Source organism: Dipodomys merriami, unplaced genomic scaffold (genome assembly GCF_024711535.1).
Source record: "Dipodomys merriami isolate MVZ:Mamm:240054 unplaced genomic scaffold, mDipMer1.0.p SCAF_1, whole genome shotgun sequence".
In the NCBI taxonomy this organism is placed as follows: domain Eukaryota; kingdom Metazoa; phylum Chordata; class Mammalia; order Rodentia; family Heteromyidae; genus Dipodomys; species Dipodomys merriami.
The window spans coordinates 18,603,038-18,630,432 of record NW_027202270.1 but is presented as its reverse complement, the minus strand read 5'-3'; the positions used below and the strand labels follow the sequence as shown (position 1 = coordinate 18,630,432).

At 42.7% G+C, this 27,395-nt stretch overlaps 1 long non-coding RNA gene across 1 annotated transcript; it reads left to right on the top strand.

The window, feature by feature from the left end:
* The first annotated feature begins 4,805 nt into the window (after positions 1–4,805).
* On the top strand, positions 4,806–27,395 carry LOC138830106 (uncharacterized). The gene is made up of 3 exons (XR_011372874.1): positions 4,806–5,177; positions 9,844–9,924; positions 27,177–27,395. It is a non-coding gene; the product is annotated as an uncharacterized lncRNA (long non-coding RNA).

Below are 27,395 nucleotides of genomic sequence, written 5' to 3'. Positions count from 1 at the left end.
AAAGGAAAGTCACCATGACTAAGAACCATTGGCTTGATAATTAAAATGTAATCATATGTATTGCTTGTAATGAGTATCCCATGCTCCATGAACTTAGGTGCTAGGAAGAGTGGTAAAAAAAAACAAGTATGGATCTTATGGACATCAAACTTTCACAAACTGGATAATTTCTTTGGTGGTTAGGAGACTGTGGGAACTTTACAAAATGGTACAAGTTGGAAAGGCTGACAGAGACCCAACTCTCCTCAAGTATATCGGAAAGCTCCAGAAAATGTTGAGGACCACATGATGTTCTGAGAGACGGCTCTGTGAGTGATTATGCAGTTGGGAAACTGAGTGAGGGGAGAGGCTATGTCCACAGCAGAGCCTCAGGAGGAGGGACTTGATAGTGCTGTAGAACTGAGTTCAGGGGGGTCTTTGGGATGTAGAGGTAGACAATGGACTAAGTCTTAGGTTGGGTTGGGAGAGAGCAGATGATATAGAGGGTGTGGCTTTTGTTTCTGTGTGGTACAGCTATATGGATGCTTATGACACTGGCTAGGATAAGACTGGGAATGACAGTGATGATAATTAAGATGTACTACATTGGATTTGAAGTGCTTCTGAGATTTCCATGTATGCATAATGACAATTGAGTATATGAGTCTTGTAGATTTAGCCAACTTTTTCATCTTTCTCTGTAACTCTATAAAAAAGAACTTCAATAGAACTATTCCTTTTGTCCCTCATTCTTTCCCCATAACTGTTTTCCTAATTTAAGAAAAGAACATCTCACATGCATTTGCTAGGCAACCATGCTACCACTGAGCCATCCCTCCAGCCCTTGTATGTCTGATATCTATAGATGTCAACATATCTTTTGTATTCCAGATTCCTTCAATGGCCACCATGAGTGACATTTTTCCATGTTGCAAGTTCCTGACTGTTGGTGCTTTTATTATAAAGAGGGAGGGGGCTTTACAAAACAGGCTCTTGCCTTCCTTGAATCTCAGGAGAGCTCATGTCCAATAGTTTGTTCCTCCTACAAGTAAGTTCCAAAGCAGGGACTTCCATAAAGTCAGGAATTTAGGGATTGTATTCACCCCTCTGTAGCTCTGCATACAGAATAGGATCTCAGTCTTTGTAGAATACATTTGTTGAACAAATAAAAAAGAACCTTTTCTCTCTCTCTTTCTTTCTTTCTTTCTTTCTTTCTTTCTTTCTTTCTTTCTTTCTTTCTTTCTTTCTTTCTTTCTTTCCTTCTTTCTTTCTTTCTTTCTTTCTTTCTTTCTTTCTTTCTTTCTTTCTTTCTTTCTTTCTTTCTTTCTTTCTTTCCTTCTTTCCTTCTTTCCTATCCTATTCCCCTCTACTTTGCCCCATAGTTCCCAGGAAGACTTCTACTCACCAAATTTACTCAAAATCTATTGTCCCCGTAACATTGGCCATCAAGTCTAGTTAACAAACTCTTAATTGTGGGAAACCCTATTTGGTGTCCGGATTGCCATGTATATTGCAATTAGTCTCAACAGGAAGTGATGTGTCTTAGTTCTGTTCCTAACTGGACTTCCTTGGTTTATAAATCAGCAGGCTGAACTAGATGGTCCCTGAGATGAGTCGGCTCTGGTGGTGGTGGTCTCATAGAGATGGGTTCTTTTTTCCTTCTATACTTCTTACAGGTGGTAGCATGAACTACAGAAGATGGTCAGTAAATATTTGTGCAGTCTAGTCACTTTGGTGTTTTATAGGAACAGAGAGTCCAATCCAATCAGATTGACTGTACAAGTGGCAGCATTTCTGAACAGCAAAAGGAGGAAAGGAGATTGTCTCTCCATCTTACTCCTCTGGTGTTCACCTCTGATATCTGACTCTGCAGGCTAAACTGCTTCAGAGGAATTGGTCTTTCTGGCTTGAGAGACGTTTTCTGGGTGGTCCTAAAGATTGTATACTCTCTGGTTCCTTGCCGCCTCCACCCCCCACCCCCAGACCTGCTCTGCGAGGAGAAGCTGAGATCACAGGCAAGAAGGCAGAAGGATTTGAGAAATGATGAAGAAACAAACAAACAGAAAGGGCTCCTTTGCTCAGTTGAGCAGAGGTCCTGGTGGCAGACACCCATGCTGAGAAACTTGAGCTGTAGAAAGCCCCGTGTGGGGAGCCGATTGAGAGGCCAGGGAAGGGTGAGGCTGGGGGAGTATTTGGGTTGGCTCTTGTATTGGACCTCCTGGGGTGAGGACGGAGCAGGGTTGAGTATCAGCCACTTCTGCCGGCTCTGTTTCTCTTTCCATTTCTGCCCCATGAGCCAACAGGCAATTTAGATGGAATACTATGAGCTCACTCTTGACTCTTAGCAAGCCCAGAGTGAGCTCTTTCCTTAAGAGCCATCTGTTAGCTTGATAGGATATACCCACTGTCTCCTTACCTTTTCTTCTTTATTCTTTTCATGTGGAAGTAGGCACAGAAAGGATACCGGGGCTATGTCAAGTAACTCAGTAGAGAAGGAGAGGCAGCCCGGTCAGCATCACCTTACCTAATGGAAGCTAGCTTTTGTTCCTTCTTGTGGATTTTCTTCTGGTTTTAGATTTGTTTCTGATTGATTAATTGACACGGATATTGTTTGATAGTTGTTGGCAGAAAGAGAGGTGGGAGGGAGGGAGAGGCAGTGTTTCTAGCCTTTGGAGAAGTTACCAAGTACTGAGTTCTTGGGGTTGAGTGTGTCTTGCTAGGCCCAGGTGGATGGACTGCATGGTGTCTTTATCTCCTAAGAGGACAGCCAACGTTGCACTGCAGGGAAGGGCTAGAAGGCCAATTCTTCTAGAATAGGGCTGGCCCCATTCTTAGGTTAAAAAGGCCAGGCACAGGGTGTAATTATTTTGGAAGTCAGACCTCTAGTTGGAGCCTGTCTCACCTCTGCAATTCAAATTCACTCTATTAATTTTCCTGAGAAGCCCCATAGACAGTTTCATGGGGTTGGATCTGCCCAGCAAGCTGGGACTTGGAGTTTATTAAGAAGGAACACGGAAAAATTGCTGACAGACCTTATGCATGCTCATGACTCAGTCTGAATCCCTCTCTGAAATCTAAATCTCTCCAGATGTTGACCTCAGCTGGGGAGTGGGGATCTTCTACCCTGTTTGCACACACACTCTCCTGTACTATTGTGGATGCTGCTGTTGCTCAGACAGGGAAAGGGCACTGGGACAAGCTGAAGGAGGTGGAAATGTCTGGGAGAGGGGCCTCACTAAGGGGGAGAGCTTTCTGAGCCTGGAACATGTATCTGGCACCTTTAGTGGGGAATCAAGTGTTGGGAGACCCAGGCCAAGAAGTAGATTTCAGAGAAGAAACAAAGGGGATCTTGACCCTATTCACTTTTTCCACTTGGTGCTGGAGAATCAGGGTCATGTTGGTTCTGAGGATGGTCTGGATTCTACCTAAATATCTGTTGTTCTTTTCCAGTTCTCTGCTGCTAGCTGTTACATTCTTTCTACTGAATTCTCAAATTATCTTCCCACAAACAACCCCTAAGATTTTAGAAAGAGATACCGGGCTGCCTAAAGGTCAGAGATGCATCACAAGAGTAGTGACAATGAGGGATGCTCAGGGACCTCGCTCTGCCCTTCTTTGAAGGGTCTCAGTTTCTCTAATGGACTGCACCTAGGTAGAAGAGTCAGGGGTGAATTCAAGACTACCTACTGTTCCACCTTGCCTTCCCTACTGATATCTGGCATTGACTATCCCCTTTGCTTGTCATTTCTCTCATCTGGGTGCTATTAGGATCCTAGCAAATGAATCTCACATTGAAGGTGGGGGAGGAGAGGAGAACTGGGTAAAAATAGTATATTCCGTTTAGAGGCCGGTTGTAAATCTGGAGGCCCTGTGGACAAACTAGAAGTTCTCGTTTTGAAAATATAACAAACTTTCATCTGATTTTTAGTTATTTTTGGGCTTCTGAAAAATTACTTATTTTCAGCCCCCTTTCCTTCCCAAATCACCACTAACACAAAGGCCTCGTGATGAGACATCAAGAAAATCCAAATTTTATGCTTCATAAGGCTCTGAATAGTTTTCCCTCCTCCCATCATTTTAATATACCTATAATACTACGGAAGATGTCCCTTCCCAGAATACACTGGGAATTCTTAAGCCAAAGTACAGCTGCATGTCTAGGGTGTTAGAAAGGGGAATTATAATACAAAAATAGCACACATGTATTAAACCATTTGGCTTCATTTTGTGTTAGGAATGAATGTGTTTTGATCCAGTGCAAGAAAATTGGAATTAGTTGGCCTTCCATTTGAGGCATGTCTCATCCCTATTGCTTTTATTGTTTGCTTTTCTTTTTAAAATAAGGTTTTGCATCTATGCCCAAGGCTGGCCTGTAACATGATCCTTTTTTTTTTTTTTTTAACTTTTTTTAGGTGTAAAAAGCACCTAACTTTTATTGGTTAAGATGGAGATCTCATGAACTTTTTGCCTGGACTGGTCTCAAATCTTGTTACTCTTGATCTCTGCTTCCTGCCTCCTAAGTAGGTAGGATTATAGGCATGAACCACTGTGGGTGGCTTCCTTTGGCATTTTAGAATCATGTCATCATCTGAGGAACATTATCAGTTCCTTAAGTTCTAGGCTGTCTGGCCCTTTGAAAAGAGAGTGTGCCACCAATAGGGGAAAAACTCCAGAGAGACAGAGTAAGACAGAGTAAGGTTGCTACAGGCAAAGGCCTATGCCTTCACAATAGATTTCAAAGCATTATGACCCCACTGGTGTTTAGTGCATTGGGCAGAGGAGGTACTCAACACAGTCACGTGGTACTTAAAGAGGATATATGCCAAGAAATATGATGTGTTCAGTGATTTTGCTGTGTGAATATCATGGGCTATTCTTGTACAAACTAAGATGGCTATAGCTTCCTGTAACTAGTGGCAATATAAGCTTAAGGAACCACTGTTGTACAGGCAGTTCACCATTGATTCCCTAATGAGAAACATGACTATTTCTAGATTATTTTTTTTAACATAAATGCCTGTTTTATAACTCCACTGACCAGAGCTGAGGTGCCTAATAGAACTTTCCTGACCAGGGTTGGATCAAAGAGAGAATATGTAGACTCAGTCTTATCTCTTTGGTGTCACCTGCTGGACCTCTTTTTCCTGGTTTTTATGATGAGCAATGATGACAAGGGAAGAAAGGAAGAGAAACTGAAGGTATGATGATTTTGCTTTGTGAGTATTGGATAGAGCAGGGCAAGGAAAGCTTGCAGAATATCTCTCTCCACATACTTGGTTTCTCCAATGTTCTTTTGGGCAGAATTTTTATAGGAGGTTTAGTTTTTATTTGTATTTTATTTATTTTTGCCAGTCCTGGGGCTTGAAATCAGGGCCTGGGCACTGTCCTTGAGCTTTTTGTGTTCAAAGAGTGCTGTACCACTTGAGCCTCAGTTCTACTTCTGACTTTGTGGTGACTTAATTAGAAACAAGAATTTCAAGGGATTTTCTTGCTGGAGCTGGCTTTGAACGGAAATCCTCATATTTCAGCCTCCCGAGTAGCTAGGATTATAGGGATGAGTCACAGGAAGCCCAAACAGTTTAGTTGTATTTATATGGAAGAAAGTAAACAAAGTAACATATTGGCTACTTTTTCTGGTCCTGGAATTCTTCAGTCCAAAGCACAAAGGTTTATTTACATTTGAACTTTTCTACCCTGGTGCTGGGAGAGCAGATAGAAATTGTCTAGAGAGGGCTAGGAATGTGGCTTAGTGGCAGAGTGCTTGCCTAGCGTGCATGAGGATGTGGGTTCAAATTCTTAAAAGTGCCACATAAACAAAATAAAATTGTATTTAAAAAGGAATTGTCTAGAGAAATCTTCAAAGTCTTCGTTTTTAGAAAAGACTAAAGATGTCCACAAATGCAGTAGTCAGATTTTATTTTTGGTACTGAGTAACCTTATTTTATTTTATTTTTACTGAGAAGAAATACAAAGGGTAATGACATGACCATCGTTTGATGTTTTGGAGCAAATGGTGTAGAAATACTTGTTTCATCAGAAAACCACTATTCTGCAATAGTGAAAATGATACTTCCTTCACATTTTAAGGATGGGAAGACGAAACTAAGGTTTAAAAATTCCCTGATTAGGGTGGAAGAGGCTAGGAAGGACTTTAGATGGACATGAAAGGCCATTCAATGATTTCTATATATTCCCAGATCATTTAATTACCCATTTGGCTGTGGTTTGGTCTATCTTACCATTTTGTGTAACATTTGCTCCAGGCAAAAAGACATGTCTTCTCAGAACCAGTTACGATCTTTATATAGAGTATCAGACAAGATGAGTATGTTGGCCTCTTGTTGAAAATTAAGAATTTCACTAGTCAGTAGTGGCTCACACCTATAAACCTAGCTACTCAGGAGGCCAAGATCTGAGGATTGCATTTTGAAGCCAGCCTGGGCAGGAAAGTCCATGAGACTATCTCCAGTTAATCATAGAAAAGCTGCAAGTGGAACCGTGGCTCAAGTGGTAGAGTACTAGCCTTGGGAATAAACAAACAAACCCTCTGAGACAGTGCCAGGCCTTGAGTTCAAGCTCCAGGACCAATGAAAAAGAAATTAAGAATTTTTCAAGAGTGATAGTGGAATATAAAATTAGCATCCCTCTGAGCATGGGGCACTTTGCAAAGAATGAGACCCATTTCTACAACCACCATCCTGGCTCTTTTTTGTCATGTAAGACACTTCGCAGATACATACTCATGCAGTTCTTATACAACTCTACCAACTTCCCTTTCTTCTCTTCTCCAGCGGTGTGGCTCGTCCCAGGATTAAAACTTTGGGTCTTGGGTTAAAAACTAATGGAAGAACTATAGATTTTTCAGCCTCTAGAAAAATATCTTTCTTTCTTTGTGAAGAGTAGAAACTCTGCTTTAAAGAGAGGAAGAACATCTCCTGGGACCCTTTTGCCAACTTGATATTGCTGGTTGAAGCAGCCTGGCAGTGACTTTACTTAGGCTTGAAATCCAGGCGTATTCATGGACTCTTCCCTTTTCTTTCTGGCCTTTGCCAAGTCTTCAAGATTATCATATTTCTATGACCCAAGGCACGAGCCCCTTGATCATTCCTTCATTCCTTGTCACCTTCAAGTTACATTATTTAAGAGGTTACTTGAGTTTCTCTTCTTGAAAAATGTTGACCAATAAAGATCAAGCACTGAGTGCTGGTGGCTCACACTTTTAATCCTAGTTACTCGGAGGCTGAGATCTGAGGATCATGGTTCCAAGCTGGCTCTGGCAGAAAAGTGTGTGGTTCTTTAATTAGCTGTGGCTCAAGTGATAGAGTGCCAGCCTTGGGCAAAAAAACGTAACATAGTACCCAGGTCCTGAGTTCAAACTCAGTGCTGGCACACATGAAATGACTGGTCATATTTTTCTGCAAAAAGGTTGGGGAAGTCATTTACTATGTACAGATGTAGTTCATTTCTCTCTTATTTGTTTCTATGCCTTCCTCACAATTCCTTAATCCTATTGTCAAGCCATATCTTCATTTTCTCCCTTTGGCAATCTCTGTCACTATAGTTGAGCTGGGTTATTTCCCTGCACACTAACAAGTGATTTAAAAAAAAAGTTTCTTAGCATCATTATCATCTGTTAAATTCCTCTTTACTTAAAAAAAGGGGCCTAAAGTTTATAGTTGATTTTTTTCCCATATAAACTTCTATAAGGCATATTTTGGGGCACATTTTACTTTTACCTGATTCAGTCTCGTATATTATATATGTATCTTCTCAGACACAAAGCCTTGTTAGATTGAAGCTGTCTCTCTTTGGGGTTCTGGGGAAATGGAGCAGTGATAGTGGGTTCAAACATTGTGCTAGTCTAGACCTTTATCTGCCATATTGTTGAAGACTGAAGAGGGATTGGAAAGGAGCTAGGGAAAATCTACACAGGGACGCAGGGGACCACTGGGAGTGGCAGCTAATCAAGCTTACCACCTCAGTTAGTGGTGGTGGATTCATGGGTGTGTACCTGTATCAAAGCTCAAATTATACTTGAAATATTGTATGCCAACTATTCATCAAGACATTCATTAAAAGTTCTACATTGTTCAAGTCCTTGCTAGAGACTTCTAGAAATAGGACAGCAAAATCAGAAGTGCCTACCCAAATAACCCAGTAGACAAGGACTTTGAAAACAATGGATTCATGTTTGAGAACAAAGGGAATTTTACTTGGTTTGTGTCATTCACGGAGTTCCTATGGGTTGTACTGATAGCAGGCATCCATCAAATATAAGGAACCCTTGTGAGTGCTTTCTTGATTTTTATCTACATGACTCAGTTTTCCCCTCAATACCCAGCAAAGATCTCCTGTTGACTTCTAGTCATTGTGACCAAACATCATAGATCATCAGGTCCTCTTAGCAGAAGAATCTATGTCACAGTGACTTATATAAAAGGAGAGATGAGTGGACTGCTTTGGATCAATGGACTTGGGGTAAGGAAGGGGAATGAAGGGGAGGGCAGGCTATTGTTCCAACCACAACCTTACTGCTAGCCGGAGAAGATGGTGAAAGTCCGTAGATGTAGGTGTTCAGCATGTCGCCTGAAAAATTTCCCACAGAGACAGAAAGCAAGGAAGTTATTCCAGAAAAGAAACACAAACAAAAGGTATTGCACTTTTGACACTTTCTGATTACAAAAAGGAATGTCATAACTGAGGGTTTGTCATCCTAGTGTGGTCAGTGCCACAAATGTGTGCCTTTCTGGAAAGCATGACTCTCCATACATTTTCCGAAAGAATGTCCTGGATTCTCCCCCAGCAACTCCTTCCCTTATGCCCCCTCTACTCTCTTTCTAAAACACCGGACCCTTTCCACACTTCCCTCACTCACACTCCTGCAAAAAGCCAGATTCCCTGTGTTCATGGGTTAATTATATTTTGTGTTGGATAGCCTCCCTCTAGACTTGGCTATTCAGTAGAGATTAACACTGGACTTAACTCTTGAAGATGGGTTTCACAGATTCTTCTGAGAAGAAACAGAAACACTGATCATCTATCTATCTATCTATTTATCTATCTATCTATCTATCTATCTATCCATTCATCCCCCCCTCTAGATACAGATAGATTAAATCTATCTGTTTAGATATCTATCTCTATAGATATACAGATATCTTTCTCTACAGATATATTTCCAGAACATATACCTTACATGTTCTCATTTGTCTCCTTAGTCAGGCACATATGTCAATGATTTGGCTGAAAACATTGCTGGAAGCCATGCGTTTCAAGGTCAAGTTTTCTTCCTCGGCCAGCACAATGAACAACTCTTTCTGCTGCAGGCCCAAGACCACCATAATCATCATTGAGTTCCCTTCTCCAACCCATAGGTCTAAATAAAATTTGTTTCTTTTCTCTGAAAAAAAAACCCAGTGGTTTTAAGTGTAATTATTTAGCTGAGGAGTGATCTATGGTCCCGGGAGGACCCTAGCTGTCTTGTTCTTCTTTTTTTCCATGTAATAGGATAGTAGGGTGTGGTAGGTGGAGAGAGGCAGTGAGTCAGGAGGAACTACATCGCTTTTTCCTTTTGTCTTGTTTCAGAGATTTATTAATGAGATTTATGGTTGGGCTTTGGTTTGGGATCAGTTGAAATGCTTTCTGGATATGAAAAGAATTTACGTGGTTTGCTAAACCTTATAAACTGGGCCAGATAAACTGGTATGTGGGTGATAAGGGGTACAAGCAATTATTATTGCTTATACTATTAGCTCACATTCCCAGTTTCATCTGTCAGCAGCAATGAGGATGTACAGCTTTTGTGTAACCAGTGTATGATCCTGAGTTCAAATTTGACTACTTAAAAAAGTATATTTTTTCTAGAAACAAGCCAGACCTTTCCAACATGGAGCGTAGGAACTGAAAGCAAGAAGAAGACCAAAGGAATTACAAGAACCTAAATTGGTACATGTGTATTTTGAACATTCTTATAGGGCAGCATTATCAAGCTTCTTCTAATACTGTACTTCAGATCCAATGTGGTGTTGGAGCATTTAAAGTCAAATACATCTTGGAGCTATTTACAATTCTTCGTGTAATTGAAATTAAACCTTGTGCATTTTACATAGAGTTACTGGATCACCTCTTAATTCCACTTTATTTCCATTAAACATCAGAAGCTCTATTAAACATAGCATGTTCCCTCTACAAATCACATCTGTAGTCATTAAAAATCACGTACCAACAAGGCCAAAATTAATCAGCAACTCAGTGCAAGGCCTCACAACTCAATTCTCCTACTGGTTGTTGGACATGAAATATGTAGAAACTGGAAAGGAGAAATGAATTGGCTTTCAGTTGACTTAGACTTGACCACTTTGGCTCCTTGATGGCTGCATTTGGACTTGGTATGGGGTTGGAGAGCGATGACAGTTTACTGTCTGAGCATGTGACAATGTCCCTGGTTTCAACAAAGAGTATCTTGAGGTGTGTATATTGTACAATGATGGTAATATCAGTATATCTTGTGGTAGTCTGTGGTATTAATATGTTATAAGTGCATCATTTGGAACTAGATTGTGGTGATATGTTACAGGTACATAATCATATTCAAGTATATCTTACAGTAAGTAGTAGGTTGTAGTAATACATAATAATAATAGGTATAGCTTGTAGTGTAGTAGATTGAGGGTAATGTTGTGAGTGTATTAGCATAGCCTTGGCAGAAGTCAAAGCTAGACAAGGTCAGTAGCCTTTCCTGCTTCATTTTGGTACTGGTCGTATAAACCATACTCACTAGTGTTGCTAACTTTATTTGTGGTTGGCTGACTGATTGCTGGTACTGGGGCTTGAACTCAGGGGCCTTGAGTTCTCGCTTGGCATTTTTGCTCAAGGCTAGAAATCTATCACTTGAGCCATACCTCCACTTCCAGCATTGTGCTGGTTAATTGGAAATAAAAATATCACAAACTTAGGGCTGGGAAGGTGGCTCAGTGGTAGAGCACTTGCCTTGCATGCATGAGGCCCTGGGTTTGATTCCTCAGCACCACATAAGCAAGAAGAAAAAAGCCGGTTGTGGCGTTGTGGCTCAAGTGGAAGAGCGCTAGCCTTGAGCTGAAGAGCTGAGGGACAGCGCCCAGGCCCAGAGTTCAGGCCCCATGACCGGACTCCCCCCCCAAAACCCAAAAAACAAACCCCACAAACTTTTCTGTCTGGGCTTGCTTTAAACTATGATCTTCAGAGCTCATGCTCCTAAGTAGCTAGGATTACAGCCATGAGGCACCAGTGCCCCACTTGCTAACTTGTTATAGTTTGTTTTACTATTGAATAATGCCAATATAGCTATTTTCTAAGATTATCTAATCATAATTAGAAAAGTGTAAAATTACCAGTGTAAAGGATCTCTGTATCAACTTAGTAGAAAACTTATATTGAAGTTAGTAACTGTGGAGGAGAACTTTTAGGATATGAACATTTGCACCTAGTGTCTAGGGCATTTCATATTTTATTGATTAAAGTCCTGTGAAAGATAAGCAATTACAACCCAAATTATACTCTACCATAGTGTTTCCAAGTCATGTTAATCTTTGTGGGTACAAGTGGATGGCTATGGCTATGATCTGATAAAATTACAATGATGTCTGCAGACTGGATTTGGCCTGTGGGCTGTACTTTGGTCAAGTTCTGCTCTAGAACTTATTTTATTTATCTAGCCTGTACCATCCAGGTAACTATTATATCCAATTTAATAAGTGAAACAGTCTGAATAATTAACTTGCTTTAGGTTATATGGCTTAGGTTGTGCTTAAGTTATTAGCACCTATGTCTGATTATATCTTCAAAAACACGTGAAGATTGAGCTAGACTCCAGTAGTCTTCTGGTCTACTCTCATAGGCATCTAACCCCTGGGGTAATGTTTTTCCTTTCTTTGGGTCTTCAAAATCTTTATTATTAATTACCCGTAACTAGTTGCACAAAGGGGATTCAATTCAACACATCCGTTTGGGTGTACAATACTTCTTGATCAGTCATTCCTTTCATCATTCTCCATCTCTTCCAACCTCACCCATCCTCTGTTTTCCTAGAATTTTCCCATATGTACATTGAATATTATGCCTACGTTCATGCCCCTTTCCCCTTTCTAATCATCTGATCCCCCTCCCTTTGACCAAACTGCCTCCCATCCCCTGACAACACATGTTCCAGCTTCCTGGGATTCATTCTGTAAGTTAGTTGTTCAAAGGAGTTACACCAGTGAAATCCTGTGGACTGCCATATACCTTACTTAATATTGTTTGTGTACGTGTGCATATGGCCCTACATGTTTATATGTACATTTATAATTTATATCTAACTTCCATATAATCTTTTTTTTTTGTCAGTCATGGGGCTTGAACTCTGGGCCTGGGCACTGTCCCTCAGCTCCTTAGCTCAAGGCAAGTGCTCTACCACTTGAGCCACAGCACCACTTCTGGTTTTCTGGTGGTTAATTGGAGATAAGAGTCTCTCGGCCTGGGCTGGCTTTGAACTGTGATCCTCAGATCTCAGCCTCCTGAGTAGCTAGGATTACAGGCATGAGCCATCAGTACCTAGCCCATATAATCCATAATCCATTAACTCTGTGCAAGCTTGTCTTCTACTAAGATACCCTTGCCTCTTGCTGGACATCTTTATGTGATGGCTTATCTTTCTACTTGTCTTAGGATGTTGATGTTCTGTGAAAAGGGCCGCTTTATGGGAAGGTGAAGGGAGTGAGGCTAAGGCACAGAATCTACTAGTTCCAACCAGACACTGGACACTGGCAGGCCAGTGTCAGGAAGAAAGCAGCAAAGAGGCTATTTTTAGGGCCAGAGCCTTATGTGATACAATGCTGGCCATCACATTACAGTCTCATTATAACATTAGCCACTGAAACCAGCTCCAAATTAAAGATCACAGGATTATGAATTTGAGTGCAATTCCTCTTACCCATTTTCAACACATTCCCTAAAATATTTCTTCATTTTTTCCATTTAATTTTTTTTTGTTTCAGGCACAACTTTTTTTATTTTTATTTTTTCCGTTTTGTTTTTAAATCACTAAAAGAAACTGGGCGCTGGAAGCTGCAGTGATCTAAGCAGCAGCAGGTTTGTACATTTGTCCTTTTTTTGTTTTTTGTTTATATATATTATCCCACTGCTGGCACACTTTATTTGCATGAAATTCTGTACCATATATACTAGTTGTAGTAAAATTATTTAATCCCAATCTTGGGGTGGGAGGGACCTATTCTGGAAGATAATTTTCACTGAAATTTAATCAAACTGTTAAATGGATTGTGACAAGATTATAAATGATATGAAAAATAACATTTTAACATTTGGCCATCAACTTAAGAAAACAAGTCTATTTGGCCTCCATTTAATTTTTTGTCTATTACAGTGTTTGTTTGTTATTTTTCAGCACTACTGGAGTTTGAACTTAGCACTTCCCACTTGCTAGGCAAGTGCTCTACTACTTGAGCCAGACCCCCAGCCCACTTTGGGCTTTCAAATACTTTATCCAATTACAGTAGATAACTCTACTGATGTGATACACAACCACCTTGTGGCTTGGGAGTCAACTATAACCTACTTGACATTCTATGTAGGCCAACAAAGGATGAGCAAAAAGTCATTTGAAGTAGGTGCTATCACTGTGATTGCAGCTGTTTTCATGTAAAGTTTAAATTTTTGACTTCTTGACTGATTTTAAAAAATAGAGTATTTTTCAATACAGGATCTCAACTGCCTGGAGCTGAGTCATCTTTCAGAGGGGAATGCTTTCTTCCCTTTGCCCTTGCTTCCACAAATCTCTGCTCAGGTTACTTACATGTTACCTGCTGGACTCCTGTTGGCTCTGTCACCTCTGCACTAACCCCTCATGGCTGGCACTACTGACTCTGCCAGGCCCCACTCACACGGGCTCCCATTGATCAGATGGTCCTGAGGCCACTTTGAAGTCTGGAAGGAAAGTGGAGTTTGTATAAGGCAACCCTCTCCCTTGGATTCCCATCCAAATCTCTATCTAAAACCATGCACTGTCTATCTACTTCATCCCTTTTTTTTTTTTTTTTGAGGTACATAAAGGAAATTCAAGAAATTATACCCAAGAAGAAAGGAACCCAGCTGTCTATTTGGATGTGGCTTGGGCTCCAGGTTGGAAAACGGAAGGAGACTCATAATAAATCTCAGCTCTCCTGTGGTTGGCACTCAGTATTGTAACTCTGTGGTCTCTAATGCTCAATCACATTCTAAGAAGCTGGAACAGCAACAGAATTTCTTAGGGATAGAAGAACTGCTTTCAGCAGGTCCTAGTCCTCTGAGTCTTTTTAGTGTTATAGGTCCCTGAAGGGCAGAACTGTCTGACCTGGATCATGTCCCTGGTGTCTCATAATCATAGTAGCAGTGATAAGCATCATAGGATAATTATAGGAATAATAGGATAATTCAACGAATTGTTAGTTTATATGTATTTTTGTGTATTTCTCCTCTGCTTGATCTAATTAGAGAACCATATTTTCCTTTTGTGGGTTTTTTTGGGGGGGGATCTGGGCGCTGTCCCTCAGCTCTTCAGCTCAAGGCGAGCACTCTACCACTTGAGCCACAGCGCCACTTCCGGCTTTTTCTTTTTTCTTATGTGGTGCTGAGGAATCGAACCCAGGGCCTCATGCATGCAAGGCAAGTGCTCTACCACTGAGCCACCTTCCCAGCCCCAGCTTTTGTGTTTTTTCTTTTTATTTGAATGAGAAATGACCCAGAAGCTTGTTGTGCATAACTCCAGTCCTGAGTTTTTGATATCCATTAATCTGTATGAAAGGGGAAAATATGTTTTGGAGATGTCTTAATTCTATCTCACCTTCTAATGGAGCTTGGGATAAGGATGTGAGTCTAGGCTTTACAATGGAAGAAGACTTCAGGAAGAAGAGAGAAGGCAGGATATATGGGAGATAGAATGAAGAAAATAGACAATATGTTTCTGAGTTGATTACTATTGTGAGTAACTGGGGTTCCATTCCATTGGGTACTCTCTAGGGGATTCTGTGGAATGTGCCTCAGATTTTCTCTTTGAGTTGTGGGAGACTGAGTCATACGACCATGATTTCTGTACCCTACTAGTTCAATTTCACCCAGGAATATTAAGTACCCTGTACCTGACTGCCTTGCCCCTGTGATATGTGGAATGCGTTAATTCTAGCATTCCTGTTATTTTGTTCTCTTCTCTTTAGGTCCTTAGCCAAAACAGAGACAGAAAACACATCGTTTTAATATACTTTGGCATGTGTATATGTGTGTATTATCTATGAATACAAAATGTTATATTACTTTGATTTACATAATCTGTTACCAGTATCTGATATTTAGTGACTTCTTAATGATTTATTTTAATTAAAGTGTATACAGAATTTATGTCTTTATTCAGTAGTTTTTTGGCATTAAAAAATGGCCAAACATATGAAAATATTAAGTGGGAAATTCTAAGAATAAACAAATTATAAGTTTTATTTTGTGTGCTATTCTGAGTAGCCTGAAGAAATTTCACAGCTTCTTGCTTCCTTTTACCAGGACACCAATTATTCCTTTAGACAGGGTGGCCAAACTGTATATGCTACTAATTCTTCATTAATCACTTAGTAGCTTTCAGGCTAATCAGCTTTCTTGTTAAAGTACCACTATGCTTGTGTTCAAGAAGCCCTTATTTTACATAATAATGACTCAAATGCAAAAATAGTGATGGTGGCAATTTGCATGTGCCCAAGAGAAGCCATAAAGTGCTTCCTCTATTTGAAAAGGGGAATCTGGAATCTAGAGGCCCATACTAATAATCTTAGTTATTTGGGAGGCTGATATTCAAAGGATCACAGTTCAGAGCCAGGCCAACCCAAGTAGAAAAGTTCGAGAGATTCCCTTCACAACCAGTAGCTGAATAAGGTGGTGTGTGCCTACCATAGATGTATTGCACTCATGCCCAAGGAGAGAGGGAGCTTTTATGTGAAAAATAATCAGCAAAAATCAAGGCTGGAGGCATGGCTCAGTGGTAAGAGTACCTACCTACCAAGTCAGAACGAAGTGAATTCAAACCCCATAAAGCAAATAGGTAGATAACTAATAGATAGATAAAATTTAAAAAATAAAAATCAGAATATTGTGAATGTATACACAGGATTCAATACTATCTGTGGTTTTAGGTATTTCCCCTAGAGGTCTTAGGATGCATCCTCCATGAATAAAGGGGGCCACTGTGACAGATGCTTTAAAAAGAATCCCAACTTGAGGATACTGCAGTCTTTGGTGGTTCTGAATTTACTCAGATAAATGTGGAACTCTTTAAATTTCAATTTGCTTCATTAAATACTTTGAAGAAATTCTGATGGAGAAAAGGGTTAAACTATTCATTGAGCTATTTGTTGAGCAAGAGACTTGATTTTTCTTGCCACTTCCTTTCCCAAGGAATTAGACTCATAATGAGAGCATGATTACACAATATAGATCAAGGGAAAGAGCAAAACAAACCCTAGACTAACCTACATTTCCGTTTAGGCCTTGAATTAGGGAGCACAGGCCATATTTCTTAGAACTTAGATGAGAGAGGGATGAAATGATTCCATTTTTCCTCCCAGTGTCTCCTCTGTCTTTCTTCCTGACTTCCTTGTTGTGGGGCCTATTACCAATAAAATATGGACCTGGTGTCTCTGGAAATGTGGAAACTGGAACTGAAGAACTTTCGGACTCAGACAAACTCAGGTTTCCATATCCTCTGGGGCTTCCCAGGTCTTTTGTTATTTTCATAGAGGAGTTAGGTGGACTATTAATTCTAACCTGGCTGATCTCCCACCAGGGTCTAAGACAGTCCATTCCTCCAGAACACCAGGGGGAGCTGTGGTGCCACTAAGTCCTGGCACCAATGTCTTTCCAAGAAGACATCTAAACCATCAAGACACAGGGTCTTAGGACATACCCACCACAGATAGTAAGATGTATAGAGTTGGCGTGGTTCTGTGGTAGACAGCAAAACATCGCACTTGTATTCAGTTACTTCCCAGACTTTTCAATCACTATTTTGCAATGCGAAATTCAGCTAAAATAAGTGGAAAGGGAGACTCTCTAAAGTAACCAAGAGAACATGTCAGAGGGAAGACAGACAATATTTCTCTGTCATAGTTTTATTATAAGAGTTTTATTCACTGATATTTTCCAAGAACTTATTCTTGTGGCCAGAACAATAGATTAAAGCATGCAAAAAGCCTCCAAAAGGGATGTGCAGGTTTCTGTACAGAGTCCTAATGATTTCTGCTCTGTGGGCACAGATAGACTGAGAGGATGCAGGGCCAGATGAGTGATCAGGCAATTGTGCTTTGAGAGCTCAGGGAATGGAAATCTTAGGAAGGTCAAAGGGATTCAGGAAGTTCCTCAGAACAGGTTGAGAGAGTTTTCTAGGTTGTAAAACCAGTCACAACAATGATCAAGACAAATCCTTGGGCACAGATTACTTTGGGAACCTTTTACATGAGGCCAAGGACATACTTTGGTCTTTGCTTCTGTGTGGGTACCGGGTACCATATTACAATGTTATCCTCAACAGTCTCTCGTTCTTTCTCTTCCTTTCTCCCTCCCATTCTTCCTTTCTTCCATCTTTCTGTCTCTTGCCCTCTCTTTCTCACTAACACACACACACACACACACACACACACACACACACACACACACACACACACACACACCACAGTCACTCTGTATGTATCCAGTGACCCATCAGTTTTCAGAAAAGCCAGGGTGAGATAAAGATGAACTACCTTCAATAAAGGCCCAATCTTTCCTCTGCCACCTTTAGATAATACTGAACCAAGCCCCTGTGTTGTAATCTTCGGAAATAGACATCTACCTTGATTGTTTGCAGGAAAATCTGTAGTTGGTACCAGCATGTTTGCTGCAGAAGTGGGGATGTTGATCAGCTGGAAGGGCTGCTCAAGACACTTGGCTTTCCAGCTCTTTAGCTTTCTACTCCCTGTCATCTTGATTTCTTAAAGCTGAACACTTAAATAAGTGGATATACCTTGCCTGAACACTTACTGAATTCATCTCTCTCTCAGACGTAGCCTGGGAAAATAGATATTGTTTCCACACAACAGATTTTTCAGGATGGTCCCAACTGTAAATATGCTGTTTTGGCAAGAGTGGTCATGGTGGCCTTTCCCACACTGTCAGAAAGAATTGTCTCCCTCCCAAAGCGGGGTGGATCCACCTTCTCTCATAACTGGGTGCTTTCATGGCCAATGCATGCGGTTACTATGGAGGCACAGACAAAGCAGTCCTGCCTTTCCTGGGCTGGTAGTGAAGAAAAGAAGAATGGAAATGGCAAGTGTTTACAAATGTATTAGCTGTAAAATGGCAGATTCATGGGAGATCTCACATAGTGTAATTCCTTAGAAAGCAAAAATCAAAGATCAGCAAAATAAAATACCAGGAAGAGAGGGTACTTGAAAGGGGTGGGGTGGGGCCAAGGGGAGAGGGATAGATGAATGAGGAGGAGAAGAGGGGCAAAGTGCACATAAAAATCCAATGAATATCCTACAAAATTAAGAAGAGTGAGTAGCGAAGGGACAGGTGAGCGTACTGAAAGAGGTGACATTGATCAAGTTATATTGTATTCCTAAACTGTTTTGTTAAGTGGAAACTCTTTGTACAATTACTTAAAGAGAATAAAAACTTATTTAACAAAACTAAAAAGTTGGGCACCAGTGGCTCACACCCATAATCCTAGCTACCCAGGAAGCTGAGATCTGAGGATTGTGATTCAAAGCCATCCAGGGCAGGAAAGTCCGTGAGACTCTTTTTTTTTTTTTTTTTTCAGGTAAGGGGTAGGTTTATTCAGTAGACCTGCTGGGACCAGGCAAGGTTGGTACTCCACGTAGCTGGGAAAGGCCTGGGAATGAGAGAGAGCTGGGAAAGAGAGGAAAGAGAGAGGAAAGAACTAGAAGAGAGTAGAGAGAGAGAGCAGAGAGCTAGAAAAGAGCAGCGAGAGAGATAGAGCTAGAAAAGAACAGAGAGCAGAGTGAGAAGAAAGCTGGGAAAGAAAAGGAAAGAGCTGAGAAAGAGCTAGAAAAGCAGAGAGAGAGCTTATCTCCAATTAACCCCCAGAAAACCAGAAGTGGCATTGTGGCTTGAAGTGGTAGAGTGCTAGCCTTGAGCAAAAAGGTGTAGGGACAGTGCTAAGGCCCTGAGTTCAAGCTCCATAACTGGCAAGAAAAAAAAAAAAAAAGAGAAAAATGCAAAGTAAGCATAATTGGAGAGTGGGATCATTTAGCTCCCCACAAAGGGTAAATCTTTGTGAATCTTTTATGAAAAGGGAGGCACCATTCATTACTCTCATTTCCAAATCCTGCTTATTTGCTGTGGACAGGGGTTCAGATCCATGTCAAGGTAGCTGTGGATGCGCAGCATAAAAGGAATAAAGGGAGGTGGAGTGACGAGTTCCAAGAGGAACTAGAAAAACAGAAAGGGGTGAGGCAGAAGCTGTGGAAGAGTGGAGGGGAAGGGAGGATGATGGGGGAGAAGGAAGAATGGAAGAGATGGACAAAGGAGCAGGGAGACCTGAGGAAGGAGAAGAAAAGACCTTTGTTTTCTATTTCTGGTACGAAGAAATGCGTCTGCCTCTCAGGCTTTCCAAGGATGGGGTGGGCCTGGGAAGACTGTAAGCATTTCTCTGCAAGCAGCTGGGGTCCTGGAGAGCTTTGCCTGCTAACCTGGCTTGACCTGAGAGGAAGGCACATCTCCTTTCCACCACATAATACCTGTCATTAGACAGCTATGTGTCTTGCTTTTCCCTCCCCACCCCTCCTTCCAATTCTCAGAACTCACTCATGGGATTCCAGGAAATGGCTGGTGCAACTTGGTAACCAAATCCTCTGAATCCTTTTGTATATCTTTCTGCTGGCCTGCCTCCTCCTTCATGTCTGTCAGGGCTGTGTCTGGTTACAGAGTAGGGCCAGGCCAGGCCAGGCTGGTCTCAGATGGGCCTTGTGTTCCAGCTCCAGGCCTGGCCGCTCACATTCACTACCCCGTGGGGTGTCTTTATAGCTCCCTAGCCCCAACACAATCTTCTCGGAGCTCAGTGGGCCTGGCGTCCTGCTGCCGAGACTTCTTCCTAAATTTCCATTGCATTTAGAGAAATCTTTGGTGCCTAAACTATGCTTCAGGCTGCCGTTACTGTTTTCTGTCTTCATTGTCTAGATCCTTCTCTTTGTGGGAAATATTTTGCATAATTAGGTTGTTATATCAGAGAAGAGAGTAGGTTAGGCTGGTGGTCAGCAAAGTTTCCTTTGCTTGCTTGCTTCCTTCATTTTTTTTTTTTTTTACAGTAAAGATTAGGTAGGGACTATTTTAGGCTTTGCAGGGTTTTCCCTTTGCATATGTTTTCCCTTCTTCCCTCTCCTCTGATGTCCTCCCTTCTTCTTTTCTCCCTTCCTCTCTTTTCCCTCCCTCTCCATTTTGTATCTCCTCCACCTTTCCTTTGGCTGGTTTTGCAAGTAAATAACTTGGTGACTGCAGATTTCCCTTTCTTAGTAGTTTGTCTGGACCTGGATAAGCAGAGCTATGCTGGTCTCGAATGCCATAGAAACAGCACCCCGAGAGTCGGTGACGGAAAGTGCCACCAGATCTCTTCCTACAAGACTTCAAAGAGCCTTTATTCTGTAAAACAGGTCCTGAATCTCTCTCAAACTAGACTCCAGGAGTTTCAAAAATGTCTCTCTTCAAAAGCATCTCATGACAGCTGTTTTGTGGAATACCCTAAGAACAACACCGCTACGTGTGAATCTCCTCTCAGTTCTGCTTTGGATAATGGTGAACCTAATTTTTGCCAAAAGTTTGGATTTTGGTCATGCCCCAAGTATCCCCAGTACCAGAAGAAGGACGTGTCTGCTTACTGCAGCATCTTTTCCTTAGAATAGTGTAGAGGGGCCCACAGGCCGGGGAGGAGGATAGTGCATTCATTGGAAGTGTTGCTGGAGGCCACCCAGTGCATTCAAGAATCCAGTGATTTCTAATGCATCCCTGGGTCTCATGGCGAACTCATTCGTTGTTCCCCCCTCAGTGAGTGCCACAGAGGCCTAGCAGCCAAGGCAAGTCTGGAGCACCAGGGTTTCCGTTCCTCAGCCTCACAAGGAACTAATTGTTCCTACAGTTGGGCACCTCCTCTTTCTTCTTGGGTCCTCAGCTTTCCTCACCTGTAACACTAGAAGAATGTGCCTTAGGCCAGCTGTGTGATTTGTTAGTGACAGGCAAGGGAAGACCAGTATGAGAATCTGGCAGGGCAGAGGAAGGACACATGGGATGACTACCGAGTGAATTCTGTGGAGATGCACAGTCTATAGACTGCCACCAGCGGCAGGGGTCTGTGAGCACGTACCCATCTCTCAGTTGTGGAAACGGAGGCCCACGTTCTCTCTGTTCCCCTCTGGATGTCAGAGAGGAGAGAAAGTGGGAAGGAGTTGGGGAGGTGAGAGAGTAAAGACTAAGACTTCCTCTGCCTCGAGGCTGTCATTTGGAAGTAAGAATAGTCTGCCTGCAGGGTTCTTTGTTCTCATACAAATATAGAATTTGGCAAGGTCTCTATGTAAGTGATAGAGATCTTTCTAGAAAGTTAGAGGCAGGCCTTGGGTCTCTTCTCAAGACCCCTTACTGTTCTTGAGCCCAAGCTGGGACAGGAGCAGCAGAGGCTCCAGTTAAAGCTGGGTGGGCTTGGAAGCTCTATGTGGAGAGGACTGTGGCTGAGATTCTGTTCTAGAGATGCACCAGAGGGTGCTAGATAAAATGTGGCAAGTGGAAGCATTACAAAGTGGGTCAACATCTTTTATTTGTTTATTTGTTTTGGGTCATTGGGCTTGAACTCAAAGCCTGGGTGCTGTCCCTGTGCTCTTTGCTCAAGGCTAGTACTCTACCACTTTGAGCCACAGCTCCATGTCTAGTTTTCTGGTGGTTAATTGGAGATAAGAGTCTCATGGACTTTCCTGCCCAGGCTGGTCTTGAACCATAATCCTTAGATTTTAGCCCTGTCAAACTCTTGATCCACAGAATGATAATTCTGCTTTGATCTTAAGCCTGGGGAGGAAGACTGTGGTGGATGTAGAGATGTCTTTGGATGGGACAAGCACTGATGTGAGTGAATGAAAGGACTGGAAGCTGGGAAGTTAAAGATGTGTTTAATACAAGGGTCTGGTGATGGAGAGAGCAGAGCTGGTCTGGCAAACTTGCTGGGGGAGCTTGCCAGTCCTTTCCCTTTCACAGAATCTGGGAAAGGGCTTCCTGAGAAATCACTGTACCCAACCTCCTCACACATAGATGAGGAGAGTGGACCATGGTGCTATCTCATTGGAGAGAGAGGGAATGGCTATTCTTCCCCTACAGGGTCTCAGGTGACCTTTGTTTCCTAAGGGTATTGCAGGAGATGGACCTGAGCAAAGGCAGCAGGTAGGCTGTGGGTGGTAGATTTTGTCAAAGGCCTAAGACAGCAGATCTCAAAGAGTGAGTGGTACCTAGACCAGCAGCGTCAGCATCAAATGGAAACTTGTTAGACACACAGATCCGTCATCTCTTCTACTTCTGAATAAACAGCTCAGCATAGGACTCAGCCACCCTGATTTTAAGAAGTCCTCCAGACCATTCTGATGCTGTCTGGATGTGGAGGGCCACAGTCGAGGGTGAGAAGCCCAGGGTCCCCATCTTGAATGGAATCACTTGAAACCCACAAGGAAATGTTCAAGAGAGAAATGTTTCCCCTGCTTCCCTCTCACCTGCAGTGTTTCTTGGGTCTCCATTCTCCTGGGCACAATCCCATTGTCACCCCTCTAGGGCTATAACCTTATTTGCTGCTCCTAGATAAAAAGTGAATTAGCTCAATCAGTCTACCTGGACTGTCTGGCTCCAGGGAGTTTTGTTGGCTGGTGTCACAGTCAGAGACAAAGACATTTGCCCAGCTAAACCCCCTTCCCCACCTGTGGGGTCCTACCACCACTGCCATCTGTCACCCAGAAAATACCAGTCCTTCCTTAGAGTCCTGCTTATCAGTCCCTAGCAACTTTCTTCTCCAGAAAGATAGGAGGTGACTTTGAAGGGCTTCTTTAAAAAGTACATTCACCATACCTCTGTCAAGGTTAGGTTGTCAAGGTCAAGCTGTCTTAGGGGTGGCTGCTGAGAAAAGAGGAATTGGACTGGAAGGGAGTCTGCCACAAAAGCAAAACAGTCTTGTCTTTGTGTCTCTCAACAGTAGTTCAGGATAACTGACACTTCAGATTACTGCTGATTCTCTGCCTGTGTGAAGGATTGTCACCATCCTTTGGCTACTACCTTGCTTGTTATTATGATTCGAAGTTAAGTAAGGTGATAGGTCAGGGTCTCCTCACATTGCAGAGAGGTGGAAACAGACTCGGGATGCTTGCTGAGTTTCTCCTGGCCCTGTTAAGCCATCAGCAGGACCCAAAGTTCCATCTTGATGATATGGTAGGAACCAGGGCTCATTTCCATGAAAGGATATCTGAGAGGCAGGTTGGCTAGGGTGTCTCCCAGATATGCCTCCGCATGCTCAGTCTGTGTGACAGGAAGGATCAGTTAAACGGATTTGTAATCCTGAGGGAAAATGGCCCTTATTCAAGGCTGGATCAAAAATTGGTCATGCAGGACTCTAGACATTCACACACACTGAGACCAAAGGAGGAACACAAAGGTATAATACCTCAGTGCCTCTGATCATATGATACAATATTTATTGAAATGAACTCCAGGGAAAAAATTGGTCATATTTCCTGTGAGTAAGGAGAAAGAGAAAGGCCAAAAAGCTAAGAGTGGTGTCAAGAGCTGTAGAATGGGAAGGTGTTGGGCTGGGCTGGGAGTAGAGGATTGGCAGCGTTGTCTGAGGGTATGTCCATGCTGTGCGGTGGCAGATGTGGGACTTGTCTGGCAACCTCTGCTCTACTCCTGACTGTAGCTTTCTTTTTCTGGGTCTGAGTTTTCTATCTCTCTCCTTGTTCCAGAACTGGGAGCAGAAAAACATCTGGGTAAGTGTCATATTCGCTGTGAAGGCAGAGAAAAGTTAGGAGATGATGTCTGTACAACTAGAGGCCAGAGGCTAATGCTTGGGGCTCTTGGTATTTGGGAAATACGTGTTTCTTCCAAAGCATCAGGTGACTCCTCCAGCGTAAAGCTTTAGTGTACGGTGTTCTATGGCTGATTAGGGTGGGGACAGAAGGCTTGTGTTTTCAGCTTGTCATCAACCTTCTTCATGGTTCATGGGACACAGTCTAGTAATCATTGAGAAACCTAATTCATTCTGCAATTATTGGCTCATCTAGAACTGATTTCTTACCACGAGGTCTCAGGAGGCTCCTGAGGCTCTTGCTTTCCTCTGATTTGCCCATAACCCAGATTTTGAAGGATTTACATAGGAGGAACACAATTGACTCCATAGAACTCTAGGTTTTCTGGCTCTTCACATGGACCTCCATCTACGGACTGTTCTTCTACCCATAAAGCAAGCTTGAGAAATAGTGTTGCTTCTTAGCCCCTGCTGGAAATTCCTACCCATTACGACCGTATCCAGGATCCTGAGAAATCCTGGCTTCTCTGTGCTCAGGCATACCTCACTTTTCTTTGAGAATCTTGTTTCACATGCTTTTAGGGAATCGATTCTACATCAACTTTCTCCTTTTCGCAGTCTACACTACCATTGGGGTACTTGTTAGCTGCCTCTCTTCCTTTACTTAACTTAATCTCCATCAGAGCAAGGACTTTATCTTAGAGGAGTGCTTTGTACCGAGTGGACAACAGTTGTTGCATGAAAGTCTGATTAAACTGGGTGCTAGGACATGCGGCTCTTTGAACCATGCCTTTATCCACACTGTCCTTCTTTGACCCTGCTCTCCTCGACTAATGGCATCACTTCTCTCTAGTCTCTAACTCACATTAGCTATGGAATCGTCTTGGCTACCTACCACCTGCTACCATCAGTCCTTGAATATACTCTCTTCAGACACCTGTTCCTACTTTATCAGATCCTGCTTGCTTGACTTTCTTCTTTGGGTGAACTAAGGAGACCAGGCTCCATTTAGTCCTGTGAAGGCTCACTGTCCAGTCTGGGCTAAGATCAGGGCCTATGCTTATCTATCTAGGCCTTCATCTTAGGAGATCACTGCCCACTGTAGAGAAGTCACTGAAACCAGCCTCTACCACGTCTCAGGAGCGCTTACAGAGTCCCAGTTGTCATATTTGTGGAGTTTTGTAAAACAGTTGTCAAGCACAGTACTTTGCCAAATAATGGTTAAGCTGTAATCATAGGCTATATAGAAATTAGACTATATATATTGGCTATATAGAAATTAGACTATTGTTATCTTTTATTTGTTGCATTTATTTGTAAATTGTGTGTTACCTATCAGCAAAATTTGTTTTATACCTACATTTTTCTTCCTGGAGAGCTAGTTGTTAACAGCACCCCACTGGCCAGTAGGGTATATTGGGATCATCCTGTGTTTAAGCTCATTGTGAGAGATTCAGTGCTGGGCAATCAAGGGGAGAGGGATTTGCTTGGTCCTGTAGGGTTGGAAAACTCATCTGAGCTCTGGAGCTAACTCAGAGCTAGAAGTTCACTCAGGAGGCAAGATGGAGAGGCTCAGACTTGCTCACAGGACAGACGAGACCCAGTTCCACAGTCCAGACCCAGCTTCCTGGCACATGCCCACCCGCATGCTAGCCTCCTCCAGGCTCTCTTATGCTTCCAGGGAGCATGAAGGTTCTCTTTCCCAGTTCTTGCAGGTTGTACAGATGCCCTCTCTCCAGAGAGGGAGGAAGACACAAGGGGAAGGGGCATCTGAGTCCCCTTGAGCCTTGCCTTGTAGAGCCTTGCAAGGAATATCTGCCACAGCTGGGCTCCTGGTCTGCCAGACACCCTTCAGTTAAGCTCTGACAAGTGCATCCAAATAAGTCAGTTCACAACAGAAAAGGGGACTGGAGAGTTCCAAGCCTAGTGAAACTAGATCTGGTCTAGAATGATAGAGAGAGAAAGGCAAGAGAGGCAGACTCCAGGCCAGGGTGGGTACTAGTGCATTGAAAGAAGCCCCAGAGGCAGCTCTCCAGAGCCGCCAGTTACTCCTTTTCTCAGGATATTCTCTCAGCCTCTGCTTTCTCACCTGCACTTTTGAGCCATTGATTCCAAGAACTTCCTGGAATCAGGAAGAGCATGTAGTTGTCTAAGAGCATGTATCAGCCACTGGAGGGCTCAGGGGAAGGGTGAGACATGGGTTGTGTATGGGTGATGTTAACAAGCCTGTGCAAGGCTCACTTGTCACTGGCTAGCTGAATTTGAAACCTTCTGTTTACCTGCTACCACTGAAAAATAAGAAGACCCATTAAGCTGGGCGTGATAGTTCATACCTGTAATCTTAGTAAATCAAGAGGTAGAGGTAGGATCACAGTCTAAGGACTGAGACCCTATGCAGTAAACTTAAAAAAAAGGACCATGAGTGTGGCTCAAGTGATAGGGTACTTGCTTAGAACTTAGTACAAGTCCTTGAGTTCAGACCCAGTACCATGACCAAGAAAAAAGAATATCAGCTTGGGTTCAGAATTTTTCCTGTGGAGGTCATGTGTTCCGAGTGTCCATTCAGACACAATGCTGGTTTATTCTTATGGCACAACAGAATCACAAGTATTGCCTTTCAGGAGCTTTTCTTCAGTTCCTACCACTGTGCCTTCATCTGAGTCATGAAGTTCAAAGACAGGGCTCTCTATGACCGTCTTTAGTAACTTGTCCCACTATCGCCAGTCTGTCAGACTAAAAAGACTCCGAGCCCAGGGGGGATGGCTTAAAAAAATTACATAAATACATACATTTTATTTGTTCAGATTCAGAGAGAACACTTGAGCCTTATTACCCCTGGCGATGATCACAGGGGTAGGTGGGAATGAGTCTGGTTGTACAGAAGAATCATTCAGGCTTGTGGGGCACCTCCGATGGGGTGGCTGACCTGGATTCAGAGGCTGGAGTCCAGACAGGTGGCCAGAGGGACACTGGAGGGCCAGCTTGGGAGTGTTTTCCAGGCCTGCGCCAGCTCCCCGTGGGTCCTCTTACTGATACACAGAATTCAGGCCACGTCTCCAGCCAAGAACCATGGGAAACAAACCTGTCCTTTTACTCTCGCCCTCACCAGCCTGCTAGATGCGGATTGTCGCCAGTGAGAGGCGAGGAGCCAGCAGGTGAATGAATGGTACCCCGGCGGAGGCTTACCTCACCCAGCTGGCATCAGGGCTGGCTCAGAGGACAGGGTCTTGTATCACGGCTGCCTCCCATGACCCCCTTGGCAGCTCTGCCCCTGAGCAAAGACCAGGCCAAGCTGGACAACACTTACATAACGGAACCTGGTTGCACC